The sequence below is a fragment of the Argiope bruennichi genome, chromosome 1 (assembly GCF_947563725.1).
Source record: "Argiope bruennichi chromosome 1, qqArgBrue1.1, whole genome shotgun sequence".
NCBI classification, from domain to species: Eukaryota; Metazoa; Arthropoda; class Arachnida; order Araneae; family Araneidae; genus Argiope; species Argiope bruennichi.
In genome coordinates, this window is record NC_079151.1 from 73,218,850 (window position 1) to 73,234,733 (window position 15,884).

Consider the following 15,884-nt stretch of genomic DNA (forward strand, 5'->3'; position numbering starts at 1 on the left):
TCACATATCGATGGCCGAGTGAGTGATAATTTAACTTAACTGGAGAGCGCCCTGTACTCTTCGATGTTGGATAACAGCCAGAACTCATTACAAGACCAAACTAGAAATACTTAATAACATTAAGTTCATTATTGCACTAAACAGAATAAAAGGGAATTAAAATAAAAATGAACTAAATGAGGAATCCGGCCTGAAAAACTTTATTAAGAGCCTTCTTCAAGCAGAGATTCAAAGTAGGGACTTTTTTTCTGTATAGGGTCTTGCTTTCATTCAAGTATTGACTAATTGTATTGACTCGAAAATTGAGGTTTGACTCCAAAATTGACTCCCAAATTGAGGTTTTTCAGAAGACAAGAATTAGTACTCGTATATATAATACATAAGTAAACAATAAAATCAACCATTAAAAACAAAATTATTAATTTGGTAAACAAATTATCTCAAAGATTCAAATACAAATCTAAAGACTCAAATTTAAATACAACCATAGCAAAATACTATAAGAAATTTAGATAAGAGGTAGTAAATTAATAAACAATAAAATAATAAACACCGTAAGTTTGAAAATCAAATATAACTGCAAAGAAAACATACCAATTGAATTTAAATATTCTCCAAAAGGATTTGTACTAAAATCCAAAGGAGAAAAATTAAACTTACCCCTGGATACAGGTGTAACTATCAATTTTGGACTTTTCATGTTTAAGGTTAAAAACACGTACAATGCTTTTAACTTTATATCTTTTTTTTTCCTTCTTTTCGAGACATCTGCCGAGAAGGGTTTGGAAAGAGATTATCTTCTGGAAAAAGTTTCTTGAGAAGAAGATTTCCTTTCCAAATGCACCATGCCTAGACGTTAGAGGTCATTCTGCTCAGCAGCACGTATTCTTCCTCATGTAATATAAATTCCTTCTTCATCATTGGAATCTCACATATCAAAATCATCAAAGTAATCTTTGTTAATCAAGGATATAAGGATTAACTTGGTTTGAGGCATTGAAACCAAGTAAACCATTCATTCCAAAACTAGGTATAAACAAAGTTTCAGAGTGTTTATAAATTAAACATTTATTATAAACTGTTATTCAAGAGTTAATTTACAAACAAGAGACATGGGATATCTCTAATATTTGGTTAATTGCAATTAAAATTAGATAACCACATGTCTAATACTATCAAACAGCCAGCAGTGAAATAGCTTTGTAATGTGTGTCTACGAGGGATATTTTTTCAAATATTCAAACTCTAAAAGCTTTACAAAACAAGGCAACTAACATGTTCAGTATCATCTGGCTGATGAGGAATCCTTTAGTTCTGCTTTTCTGAAAAGGAGATATAATGTTGAAAATGAGCTTATTGATCATTGTTTGCTGCAAAAGAATCCGATTCTCCCCTCAACGAAGATGTTCATTTATGAAGGGGATTATCATGCAAAAGTTCTTCCCTACAGCTTATTAAATATATTCTATGGGATTATGATTCGGTTTTTTGGCTGACCATTTTTATTAGCACAAAATGTATCACAACCCTGTTACGATACCTGCATGACATTGTCCGGCGTTCAGAATATCGAACAACATTGTAGAGTTATCGTATAATATCTTGTGTTAACAGAAACATCATTTAGTGAAATCTATTTAAATAGCGCTTAGATGTTCAATAGTTCCTCAAAAATACTTCATATGAAGTTCAAGAATCTTATATGAGCTTTCTCTGCATCACTATGAAATTCATAGACTCATATAAACCGTCCAATATGATTCCCTCCGCACAAATACTTCACTTCTATTAGCAAAAGATATTGTATGACATTTCCACAATGCTGCTCGATATTCTGCATATTGCACAGTTTTCTGAAGATATAGTAACAATATTTATTAATGTTATTCAAATTTTATTAATGTTATTCAAAATTATTAATTTTACTTATGTCAGAGTGGAGGTCAAAGCAAGACTAAGTGCTTTGCGAACGACACCAGCCCACATAGTCCCGCGTTTCTGAAGATTCTGCTCAACTGACTAATTTTAAAAAAGAAACTGCCTTTAGTTTTTAAAATTTTTTATTTAAACCCGAATGTAAATACATTTGAATATTTCATGATATTTTTGAACATTTCATGTCCATCAATCAAATACAAGTCAGAATAAGACTAAAAATAACAAAAGAACTTCTTGAGATGTAACACTCATCAAATGCAATTTACCTTCTTAAGAAATTATTCAGATTCAACAAATAAATTCATCGGATTTTATTTGTTGAATTCAGATTAGGAGATATCCCCTTAAACTTTTGATGTATTATTATTGAATTTACTATAACACATGTGAGAAAATAAAAAAAAATCACATATTCTAGTAATTCGCTAATCAAATCGTATTATAATTTCGCAGTGCAATAATTTTCATTAATTTTAATTTACGATTTAAATAATAATTTTATAAAGATAATTGCTTATCATTTTTATGCATTCTTTTATGGCATTTCGTTATTTATTATTTAAACTCTTGCTGTATAATTAATAACGAAATGCAAACAATTATTATTTTGTGGTACAAAGTTTGTTTCAAGGTCTCACAAATCAACTTTGCTCGCTTTTGTTTGAGCTGGCCATGGGGAAAATAGAGGGCAAAACGTTCTTTCCAAGTGAAGAGTCGGTCTTAGTACAAAATCTCGACTTATCGAGAAGAAGACATAGCCTCGATTTTGTCGTGTTTAAAAATATTTTATGTTTTCCCTTGATCCGGAGAAAACGAGTTCCTTTCTGAGATGTATTAAATGGAACAGAACAGATGCCACAGTTTCGATATAAAGGCCTATCTTAATTATGCATCTATAAATAACTTCCCTATAAGTACAGTCCTATAAGTTCCAGTCCCTATAAGTTCCAGTCATAGTATAACACTGCTTGATGCCGCTGTATATAATATTTATGGATATTTAAGCAGTGTTGTGTACATAAATTTGAAGAAGCACCGGAAGACTCTGGCAATTTATCTGATTACCGCTCTCCCGATCTTCCTTCACAGGCAAAGAAACGGAAAGAGGCGAGATCTTATAACCAAGTTTTCAAAAGAAATGTTGAACTGGCTGAACCATTTAAATATTAAACACAGTACTGATATTAGTTGTTGGAGTTAAATTGAGTAAATATGACTTTAGTATAAAATAGTATATAAAAACAAGCAAATAAGAGTACATAACATGAGAATTGATATGCAAAAATGAAAATGATGTGCACTAAAGAGAGAAAAGAAGTCGAAACTTTTTGGACGTGAACAAAGCAAACAAATGCTGTCAAATGCAGCTACACTAGCAAAAATCAAGCATATGAAGAACAGAAAACTGATTAAAAAAATAGAAAAAGGAAAAGAAAGAAAAGAAACAAAGAACATTTAAAAAAAGTTAAAAGAAAGAGTAAAAAATTATTATTTTTTACTTAACTAACTTTACTTACTTCCTAGTATTCGGAGCTCTAAGACTTACCAGGCAGTATTGAATTAATCATTGCGACTCTGGACTGTTGATCTATCTGAATAAGTTTTGCCTGGGTGTTCAAGTCACATCGTGAGGTCAATAAACAATTTTCCATATGGTATTTCTCATTTAATACCACATATAGGTTATCTGCAAGTGTCAATTTTTGGCGAACTTGAACGCCTTTCTTGGTGATGGTATCTATAACTAGGAATTGGATCCATAACCTATATGCCACTATTGGAAATACTTTTAACAAATGAATGACATTCATTTATGACTGACCACAAATAAGTTAATATGCGATTCTATAATTTAATCCATCGAATAAACGATTCTGATAACCCATTTTGTTATAATCAGTTAGTTATATATATAATTTTTTCTAAAAATCATACTTTACTAAAATCCCAAAGAAAATCAATTCGTTTCGCTTTTTCTCGGATAAAAAGAAAAGAAAAGAATATCGTTTTCAAAGGGTTTAGAAGACAATGCATCATAAATGTTTGTGTACCATTGACCATTCTCCAAATTATTTAGGACAGCCATTTTTAAAATATTAATGACAGATATTTTAGTAGTTGCGAAAAAATGTGTTTGTAATTTATTTTCAGATACCAGTGTGTATTAGCTGCCTTTGACAATCAGCTTGTTTAACTATCATGCAAATATTATTAATTTAGATATGGAATTTAGAAAATTTTTGGAAAATTGGAAGTATTATTTATAATAACAAATCAAAAATTGAAATGAAGAATACGAAAGAATAAAATTGCACATAAAATACAATGGCATTAAATTAAATTTGATTCATAAACTGAAAGAAAATACATTGCGTATTTTGCATCGTATGATATTAATAAGCCACTCCCTTTATTCCGTTATTAATATTAGAGATCAGACGCTTTCGGTGGTTAGCAGGTTTGTTCTGATTATTTGCTGCGAAAAAAAAATCAATTAAAACCTTTAAATGTAGCTTGATCTTAATAGTTCCTTCCAACGAAGTATTTTTCAACAAATTTTGATGAATATGATTTAAAAAAACGAACTTATTTTATTAAAAGCATGTTCATAAAAAGAACCTACTCAGTAATACAAAAAAATTAGCCAATCTTTGCACATTAGTTGTCAAAAAAATGAAAACGATTTGAAGTTAGAAGATCAAAATGATTCGAATTTTATAGCAGCAATGAACAATATTGTTGTAAAATAGACTTAAAATATTTTAAAAGTGTTAAAATTAGTTTCTATTCTCAATTAAATTGTGATAATTAAAAAAAAATGATGTTTCGAATTTTAAGTTATAAACAATTTCCTTTATGCTATAATATCTTCAGAAATTATTGAGAAAAAAAAGCATCAAAATTTTGTTTATTTTTTAATTAATTAAAATTTTTAAAAAACACCACTCTAAAGTGCACATTTCTAAGAGCATGATTCTATATAATAATCTAAACTCGTGATTGCATAATAATTTTCTTTTTTGAACAACTTAAAATGGAAATACAAAATGTTGGAAGCGATCGCTTCCTTCAAGTAATAAGAGAAAAGTTTTAGAGAGTAAAAAAAAGTTTGCATATAAGGTGGAATTTCGGTATCGCATTCTTTTGCTTCCCAAATTGAGACTCTCAGAAAATCATTGATACCCAATCGCTTATATCCGAAATTTCTTATCTAAGTTATATGGTTATTCGTTTTTTTAAATAACTATACAACTAATAAACAGATTAAAATGTACCGAATGTAGGTTACATTCTTTTATATTTTAAAATTTTATTTTACGGCGCAATTTTAAAATTTAGAAAAGACGCCAACACAAGAACGAATATCGTAACAATTGTTTTGTTTTGGAGATTAGATTATTATAATATAGATAAATATGTATGTTTTAAAGCACTTACATAAAACGACAGATATGATATACTATTATCTGAAAACGTTATTTGAAGCATATAATATCTTGTGACAAATAACGTTCGTTCATTGTATATAATCTGAGAAAGTAGAACCGGAAAAATAGAAAATAAAAGACCTCTTTCAACAGAAGCTTCAAAAAGAATTTTGACTAAATTCCGGAATTCCGGAAGAAGTGTTTCTCCTATTTCAGCAAACAGTGTCAGAGCAAACCTTTCTTATTGTCAACGTCTACATTAAAAAAAAAGAAAGGATAAAAAGACTAAAAATGAAAGAAAAGTCCAGGCAGTCGAACTGTTTTAAGAGTCGACTCAATCAGATACAGAGCATTAAAAATGTTAAGGAGGACGTCTCTGGCGCCACCGTTGTTTTCTTAGCGCTGTGATTGAACTCGAAATCACCATTCGATGTCGGGGAAGGATGTCAAAAAACGAAAGGAAAAATAAAATATGAATGTTTTATTTTACATTGTTCAGCAATATTTCTGCTGCAGCCGAAAGGTTCCATTGACCTCGGTGGATTCAATTAAAATGATGCATCCGGCGATAAGGGTGTATTCTGTAATGTTGTTTACATATTTTCGCTCTCCTGTAGTTGAAGACACAGGAAAGAATCGATAATGCTAATTGGAAAAATTTATTTCATCAGTTTGATAGAAGACGTCACATAAATTTGTTAACATTAAATAGCGTTATTAAAAGATCTATACAAATAAATGTAATGCGTAAATATTTTGTGTGCTATAGAAATTTAAACAGCAGAATAGATTTTCTTTTAATTTGACTCAAAAATTCTGTGAAGCACAAGATCGGTGGTAATTGATTAAATACTTAATCTTTACTAATTAAAAAACATAAATTTTCATGCATAGTAAAGATTTTTTAAAAATTTCAAATGATGCTTTCTTTTTATTGAATATTGTAGATATTTTAAACCAACCATTTCACTTATTTACGTCCACTTAACTATTTTCAGTGTTATAAATTCCATAGCATTTTTGAATTTGCTTTTTCATATCGATGAATTAAATTTTGTTTCATTATTTAAAAGTATTGTTAACTTACAAAACAATAGCTTTCTGCTGTATTTAAAAATCGTTTGCCATATTTTTTTTTCGAAAAACCTCGAGATGTTAAAATCATATAGCATTTAATTAAATATAAATATGAAATTACAATCTCATCGTCTATATCATATCGTCTACAATCACATATTTAATTTTAATTAAATATGTGATTGAAGACGATAACAAGTTGTGCAGATATGAGAAAGCAGGGAAGTTCTGGGCATTAAAGGCAGATTTACCAAAGTAAATTGAATAATGCTTTTATACGTGCCAACATTTAATATTCATTTAAGTTGGCATACTTAAAGTAAGTATATTTAAGTATGAAGTAAATTGAATTTTTTGAGATTGAGTTTAAATAAGAGCTGGAATTCTTTTTTTTTATCCGAACAATTTACTTTTATTTATACAATTTTTTTTTCTAAAAAATTTATTTGCGAGCATCACCCTGCATAATTCTGCGCATTAAAAGGAAAATATCGTGCACGTAATTTTTGAACTTAAATTTGATGAGTAATACTGCTATTTCTTTTAAATATTACATTTATAAAATTTAGAAATCAATACCATTTTAAAAATCTAAAATTCGCAGTCTTATTAAATTAACGAATGAAAATTAAAACAATCAATGATATATAATTAATTTAAAATAACGACATTAAAATTTACATTGTTTTAATGAAATAACAAAAAAGTATTAAGCAAAATAACAAGCATCATTTAAGTAAAGTGCAACAGAATTAATTAATAGAATTAGCAATTAGAATGAACTATTCACCATTCTTATAACAGAATTTTCTGAAATTTTTCTTCAATTGTGTGATATTTTTCTTTTTATAATCTTCCATTGTTCAATCTAATGCATATTAAACGAAAAAGCGCTTTTTTTAAATTAAAACTAAAAAATTCCAATTTATTATAAAAACTGATATATATTGCACAATTTCCCAACTAGTTTAAGAAATATTTTACAGAATATCCAGACACGATTATTTACAATATTCTTTTCAATGCATGGCAAATCCCTAACATCCAAAGCACTTATGAATGGCAGATTTATCTTTTTCATCTCTAAGCTCATACTGGCACCATTTATATTCTTATAAATCCATTCTTCGTGTGCTGTTGCAAAATGCGATGCATTTTTCATCTTGATGTGTTTAGTCCTACGGTTTCTTTATTTTCAAAGTTGGTATTGACTTTCTCATACAAAAGGTGATCCAGTGATGGATTTCCGATATAGAAAACTATCAGTTTCATAAAGCTTCTGGACCGCGGAATGTTGCAGAGAGGTCGGTTAAAATTATGTTATTTGTCTAATTGCGAAGTAAATATTTTCTTAAAGAAAAAACAAATTCTTTGAATTATAAAACTTAAGGATATTATTAAATCATTGTCAAGTATAACTGGTCAGATTTCTATATATTTCATTACGTTCATTTAGTTATTATAGTATTTATTTAAATAACAGCGTGCACAAATGCGGATGCTGCTCAGTTATGTGATATAATGAATAACAGGAACATATACATTAACATATGCATTTTCCTAGCATTGCTAAAGTAAACAAAATATTACCTAAAATAAATCATTAACACGATTAATAATTCATTAGCAGTTAAAAATATATCGAAATGTTAAAATAAGTTGAACAGCTTATTAAGAAAAGGACTTCTCTTAGAACTATAAAACTCTGCTAGCTCTGCTTAGAATTATAAAATGCTTGTATGTCAACCAATGGGGAGGATTCAAACTTCAATGTTTGTACAAACTGTCAGGGGAAATAAAAAGTATAAAATGAAGATCGCATCAGAAAGTAGGGCAAGATACGTCACAAGCAGGAGTTAAAAAATACTCGAACATGCAGAAATGAGGAACGAATAAAGGGTGAAAACCTTTTATTTATTGATACTTTACACTTGGATTTATTACTTACACATGTCCAGAATTCCAACTAAAGTTCTTGCTATTCATAGCTATAATGTTTCTCAATGACTGGGAATGGATTGGTTGATTTGGTTTGTTTGGGTTTACTGGCACAAGAGCCATTTTGCACCAGACTAAATGCCATATTTCTGTCAATGTAAAATGTCTAAGCATCATTAATTAAATAAAGTGAAAGTTACGAAGCTTGCAAATGATCTTGGAAAGATGGTGAAGCCAATACGAAACCTAGAGCATAGTACAAAAAGTGAAACTGACAAAGCCAAATAATAAAAGCCAATTGCTGTTAAAAATGAGAAAACATGAGCATGTAGTGCATTTCCAATCAATACAAATAGTGTATTTGAAGTTCTTTAATAAAAATGAAGGCTCCTTCTACTTTAACAATTCATACATGTAATTTCGTTTATCAATTTACAAAAAAAAAAAAAAAAAAGCCGTTTTAAGAAAAACGATAAGAATACAAAAAATGTCAGATTGGCATGGATAAATTATGCAATAGATTATGACATAACTATTATTGAACATACTTTTAAATATTTTGTTCATTATTTAATTTATGTTTAAGTTTTATAGATGTTTTCGTTTCACTTTTCAACTGACTTAATTCTTCTTGAACTAAAAATAAAATAAAAATTTTAGGTTCCATTTTATAAAATGTTGGTCTTCTACCAGAAAAGAAATAGTTAAAAACATTTTGTGAATTCTTATCTGAATGTTTTTATTTTTTCTTGAATGGTATAGACGAAGTTAGGTCACCTTGAATACTTTGAAAGAAAATGCAGCGATAGAAAACTTAGATTTCACTTTAAAAAGAATTTGTTTTTACATAAAAAGAATCTCTCGCATTGGAAAGCAATATCGATCAGAAAACAAGTCTGCTCGCATAAGTGATTCAAACATCATCTTGCGCGTTCGGAACCACCGATGCTTGCATGAAAAATTGCTAACGACAGAACTATACTGTATTCGTTGTCAATCACAACATGGCTGAAATATCCGGCGCTTTCACTGCTACCCACATTTTTTCTCCCCCCCCCTCCCCGTTTTATAAAAGTTGCTTTCTTTTGAGTTTTTCTCCTTATACAAAGAGGCATTCATCCCACATTTTCACAAATTTTTTGCTTTCCATTTAAAGGTTAAGTTGCTATGTGGTGATTTTATGAAATTTCATTTTATTCTATCACAAAAACTTTTTAAGTTTCAAGTACAATATATGACATTTAAAAATAGATTAAAAAGAATGCTAGTTTATATTAGCAAAAACGTATCCATTCATTAATAATATAATAACATGATTTTTTTTGTTTTTAGAATAAATAATGATTTTCTCTATTGTTATCTCATGAACCTTTGGAATGGACAAATAATGAAGTTAATTTATATAAACACTCTCATATGATAAAGATAATCGTGCAAGTTATTTAGTGAAAAAATTAAAATTTTCTTATGCTGTATAGTACTGTCGCTTCCTTTTTCTTTAAGCTAGAAGGACAATGGATTCTAAGATTAAATTAACTTAGTGCATTTAATGTGGGTTGCATAAGCATGGACTCACTTTTTTATAAAAAGAGATAATCTCATATTAATTTCAACTTAGAATAAATTGCAAAAAAAAAAAAAATATCCTTAGCTCATCATTCATTTTAGCTAGTTATCACTTTCCCTTATTTAAATAAAATGTTACATTATAATTGATGATATAATGTATGATATTTTAATTAAGTATACATTTAATAATGAAAGGTGATAAAAGTTTTTATTATAGAAGTAAAAATTCCTATAAAACAAACAGACAGACTTTTCCACGTTATATATGACTGACAGGTGAATTTTTATAGAAACGTTCAGTTATAACCGTCTTTTTGGTTCTTGGAGAGTATTTAGGCACATTTGGAAGGTTTCTTTTCACAACAATTAATATATGAATAATAAATTATTATTATTATTATATGATTATATTATTTAATTATGATAATGAATGGCTTCTTCATATTTTTTTGCTTTGATTTTTGTGAAAAGAGCAATAACGATGATGGCTTTTGAAAAGTGTTTAATATTTCGTTAATTGCGGATATTAAATGTATCATATTAGTCACTAATCTTATAGATCACAAGTCTTTTTTTTATCTACAAAATACTTAACTTTAATTTGTATAATTAAATATTTAAGAATATATTCATTTTATACATTTATTTGATTCTAATGTAATTTCAAAAGTATTCCTCTTGTATCTTCCAAATCATTCTTATTATTAAAAAAGTATTGATATTATTTGATTCGACATTAAACAGTCATTTGAAATTTGCAAAGAAAGTTCACTCACTATTTTAAATCCATTTTGTATTAAATGATTACAGCAGTTTGTATTTAAAATACGTAAACAAAAAATATATGCATAAGCAGAGGGATTATAGAAATCAGATGGATAAGATTATGGAAAATTTGAGATTTTGGACGTGGCGATCTGATGAATGAAACTCGCTAATCCCGAATCCTCGAAGATCTCTGAAGATAGCAAAAAGCGTGTAAAACCACTGCCAAATGATTTCAAGAACGAGCGCATAAGTACGCCTAACCAAGTTACTGTTCTACGCGTGATGGAGGGGGCATTTCTAAAATAATGCCTTACAATTGAATAAATACCATCTCTTTTTATAGATGTAATTATTAACATTTTTGTATTTCCTTGAAGTTCTATGCATGCGATTTATTGATTTTTTCGCACTTTAACCTATTTTATAATCGAAAAAGAAATTGTAGTTCTTATGACAAAGAAACGATGTCAAAATTATTTTGTTATGAGTAGTAAAGATGTAAAATCCGATCATCACAAATTGAAATCTGAATAATTTAATTTATTTTGCAACAATAAAGCTCAGAAAATATTTTTAATTTAACAAAATTGCACACATCCCCTCGCCTCGAAATATAGTACATTATTATTATTTTTATCACAATGGTGTTAATCCTCGTGACATCAAAGTTACATGAAAAATGAAATTGCGCATTTCATTTGAAATCTAATTACTTGTTATCTAATTCTGAATGCGACGTGGTCTCTTTTTCCCAATTTCAAGGTATCCGAATAATCTTAAAATTATTTAAGTGCATTTCCCTTGGTATTGATCTTGAGAATATAAAATGATATTATTATCAATCCGTGTGATGTCATAGTCATGTGATAAATCTAACTGTATACGTCATTAAAGTATGTAAGAAAGTCGCGTATTACACTGTAATGAAACACAGTGCGTGTACACCTTCACATCTTATACTGTTAGATGACGCCGCGTTTATCTTCTGAGCTTTCCTTTTCCTTATTTTTTCCTTTTTGTATTTAAGAAATGTGTTTGAATGCCAGGATTTAAACTATTACGACGGCAAAAAAGAAAACACGATTGTTGTAAGAAAAATTCTTTTAAATTTCTACTAAACGATACTAGTTTTTCAAATTCAAATCCTGTGAAAATTCAAAGAAGAAAGTATAATCAAACTACGTATGTATCATTCTCTTTAAACCATGCAACTTTTTCCCCCTTCAACAAAGATAAATATATTTATTAATTAACTTACAAAAATTAAAAAAAATTAATAAATAAGTTAAGTCAAAGTAACAAGCATGTCATAAATTCAAAAAACAAATGAAATATAATGCTATTTCGTTTAAAAGCATTTGAAAAATAACAATGAATAAGAAGCATTTCAAAGAAATTAGTAAATAGAAAGAAAGTAAAGATATTAAATAAATTAGAAAGTACTTAAAACATAATGCTTGCAGCTGTTAAGTACGATCACGAATTATTAATTCAGAAAAAGTGTTAATTAAGAAAGGAAACAATGATTTCAAAAGCTAAAGAACCGTTCTTAATATTACGAGCAGCAGGTGCAAAATACACTATGAATTCTAAATATGAAGTGTAATGGGTTATTTATCATTCGTCATCGAGAATGAATAGACTCACTTAGTTTCTCTTAACAGAATATTTGTGTATCAAAATATAAAAAAATCATTTTTTTATTTAGTGAGATTGCCATATGAATTAAAGAAAATAATATAAAAGAAAAAAAAAGGGAAATAACGAGTTCAATTGAACACATATTATTTTATTGTTTAAAGAAGAAATAAATATTGTAAATAAATAATTTCGAAGTTATTTTCATTTCAGCAACATAGAAAAAATCACACTGAAATATCATCTATGTCAGTTGGCAACATTTTAACTTTCTGGATTCGAATTTTTTATTTTAACTTCAGTTGCGCCAGTTTCAAAAACTACACTTTATTTACAAGCGTATAAGCCAAGAAAATAATGGAATTGTAAGTTTTAAATTATTTGCTCAAGTTTGTGGATTTCATTTATTTCATTTTTTGTGTATTTTATTATTTTAGTTTTTTTAAGTAAGTAAAAAAAGCATATAAGATTTGAATATGATTGTTTCTTATTTAGTTATTTTTATTTCATAATTGTTCTCATTTGTATATTATTACATCATAATATTTTGATATCTGAATGGACTTAACTTTTAAATATTTTTTTTTCATTTTAGGAAATTTAAATTTATTTATACACACCAGTCGAATTTGTTTTTCGTAGAACTGCATACGGTGCCATTTTTTAGAGAATTTCAATATAATTGAAAATCCTTCATTCCAGTATTTTTTAAATACATCTCTTTATAGTTAAAATTTTCAAAATAAAATCCGAAGTGAATTGTGAGAATAAATAGTTTTGTTCATCATATGAAATTGGTCACAGTAAATTTAAACGAAGAAATCAATAGCAAAAAATTTTTTTATTTATTACAATAGAATGAAATCTACAAATGAAATATTTCTAAAATAACTCAAGTTAAAAATATTCAGAATTTCTTTCAAAACATGAACATCAGATTTATTACTTCATTTTTCATGAAATTGATAAATCAAAAGTAATTTTTTGGGGGGACTTATTTTTCTAAACCTTTTTAGATGTATTTTATGGCTAAAAACATTTTCAGTGCTTCAATTTAAATTAAGATTTAAAAAAAAATTTTTACTCATAGAATCATTTTAAATTAGCAATGCGATTAACAAATTCCGAAAGCTAGAAAGTTATTCTTAATTTAACCGTTTGTAACAATTTAATAAATTTCCAGTTTGTATACTTGGAAATTCCATTTGTATTAACGATTGTTCAAAATCATCCAATGGTGGAAAAAAAAAAAGAAGAAGAAGATAGAGTCAGCTATTTACTAAATTTTATAATATTATATATTAAATCTTTTAGGGAGCATTTATAATATTAGGGATATATTTTATAATATTATATATTAAATATCTAGCAGAAAGAAATTATTTTTATTAAAAGATTAGCAGTTTTTTAATGTTTTATATTTTAATCATTTTTTAATATATTTGTGCAGAGTGAAAGCTGGAAGCAAAAATGGGTCACTCAATTCTTTTACATTATTTTGCCTTTATTTTTGCTCTGAATTTATTTATAAAATAATTTAAACTGCATTAATTTAAAACATGTTAATTTTATTTTCGAAAACGATATTAGTTATTTTCACCATATGGCTTGACAGTAAAGTTTGTATTATGCCAGTAGGCAGCACATGCGTAGAAAGGGACATATATTTGTTTGCCACAATTTCATAGATTCAGGCATTCCATGGTTGGCTATAAATGGCCGTTTTGGCGAATTTTTCTTTTCCACTGCGTTCTCTTATTAAAATGATGGATATTTACACAAAGAAACATGGTAAAATAAAAAGAAGGTCAAACTATTTGGAAAAACTATAAAAAACGTATATGCTGCTTGTTGCTCGTCTTATAATTGGCTAAGTGTAAACCCTGTATTATATTTTGCTATTTTATTTCTCTTATTTTTACCACTCACCCAAATTTATTGTAACTGAATCAGTTTTATTTCCCAATTTTCCTTCTGAGCATGAATAAAATTGTAATAAATTAAGATGGGATATTATTTCAATTAACTTCAAATACTAAATTTATTTATGTTCTTACTGTTTTAAAAATTATATTTTACCACAACAAGTACTTTAAAATTTACATATGTTTTTTCACCATCCCTATTTCCCCCCTACTTCTGTATTTATAATAAACTTCAAGTTTAGATGAACTTTCTTGAAAATTATGAGTAATTAAATTTCAGTTTTATTAAAAAATTTTCTTTTCTTGCTAACTTTTGGGGAAAAAATTTGGCTTATATTCATAATTTTATTTGCTGATTGGAAATAATATTATAGCATAATCATCAGTGATAATATTTTTATTTCTATTCAGTTATCTGAAAGATAATTGGATTTTTTAAAGCTTTTATCTTTCCAAATATCCTCACTTCTTTTGAAAGAATTTAGTAGTTAGATTGAGTAAGTATACCTGAAATTTAAGTCTCTGACAACATACCTGTTTCAAAATTACACGAACTCATATGTAATATCACAAAAATAAATGTTGAATGTATATTAGCTATAAAATTAGAGGGCTATTCGTAAATCCAAAAACAGATAATATGTGGGAAAGGAATCTTAATTTTTTTTTCTATTCCTACCAATAAAATATTTATGATTCAATGCCAGAATTTAAAATTTGGGGAATTTTAAAGATATAAAATAAAGAGATTTTAATGTTTTTTCTTTCTTTTTGCTCTGCTTTTGATTAAGTGCTTTTTTAAAGAGTGTATTAGAAATTATGTTTTATTTTCTCAATCAGACCTCTTTATTTGAATAACTGATCTATAAAAGGAAAGTAAAAGAAATATTTGAATAATAAATAGTAAGCAGGGAGTTACATAACTATTAAAGGGAAAGAAAATCTAAAATTATCTCTCTCTTTTTTTTTTGAATAGTGATATTCAAATTTTTATAAATCAGTTAGTTTAAGTGATTGATTTTGTTGATTGAAAATTAATTCTTTATTTAAAATATTAGTGTTTCAAGAACATTTTGTTAAACGTGATTTCCACAGCAGAAGCTTTATGTAAAATCAAAAATTCGTTATATATTATAGTATTTATTGGATCAAGTTACATAAAATATAATCATTTTCCATTTAGACCATTTTAGCAGATCTGTGTCTATTACTAAAGGTTTACAAATTAGCAGTGTGGCCCTGATTTGAATGGATATCCTGTTCATATTAAACAAAACATGCCTTAAAATAAAACTGATTTATTGGATTAATAATACAGATAGTGTAAAAGATCATAAAATAATTTTTGTTGAATTTATTTTTTAGAAAAAAATAATATTTCATATTTGTTTCATTTCCTACAAACACGTGACGAAAATCATATTTTTGCAGATTTCATTTCCAAAAAGATTAAATTTATTTTTAAATGGAGCTTTAATCGATGTGATGGCAACACTTTGAAAAAAGCTAATTTTTCCCCCATGAATGCGAAACGTGCTCGTGCAGCTTAAATTTTATTTTTATTTTGTACGAAAAAAATTATTGAAAAATATAGTTAAATTAT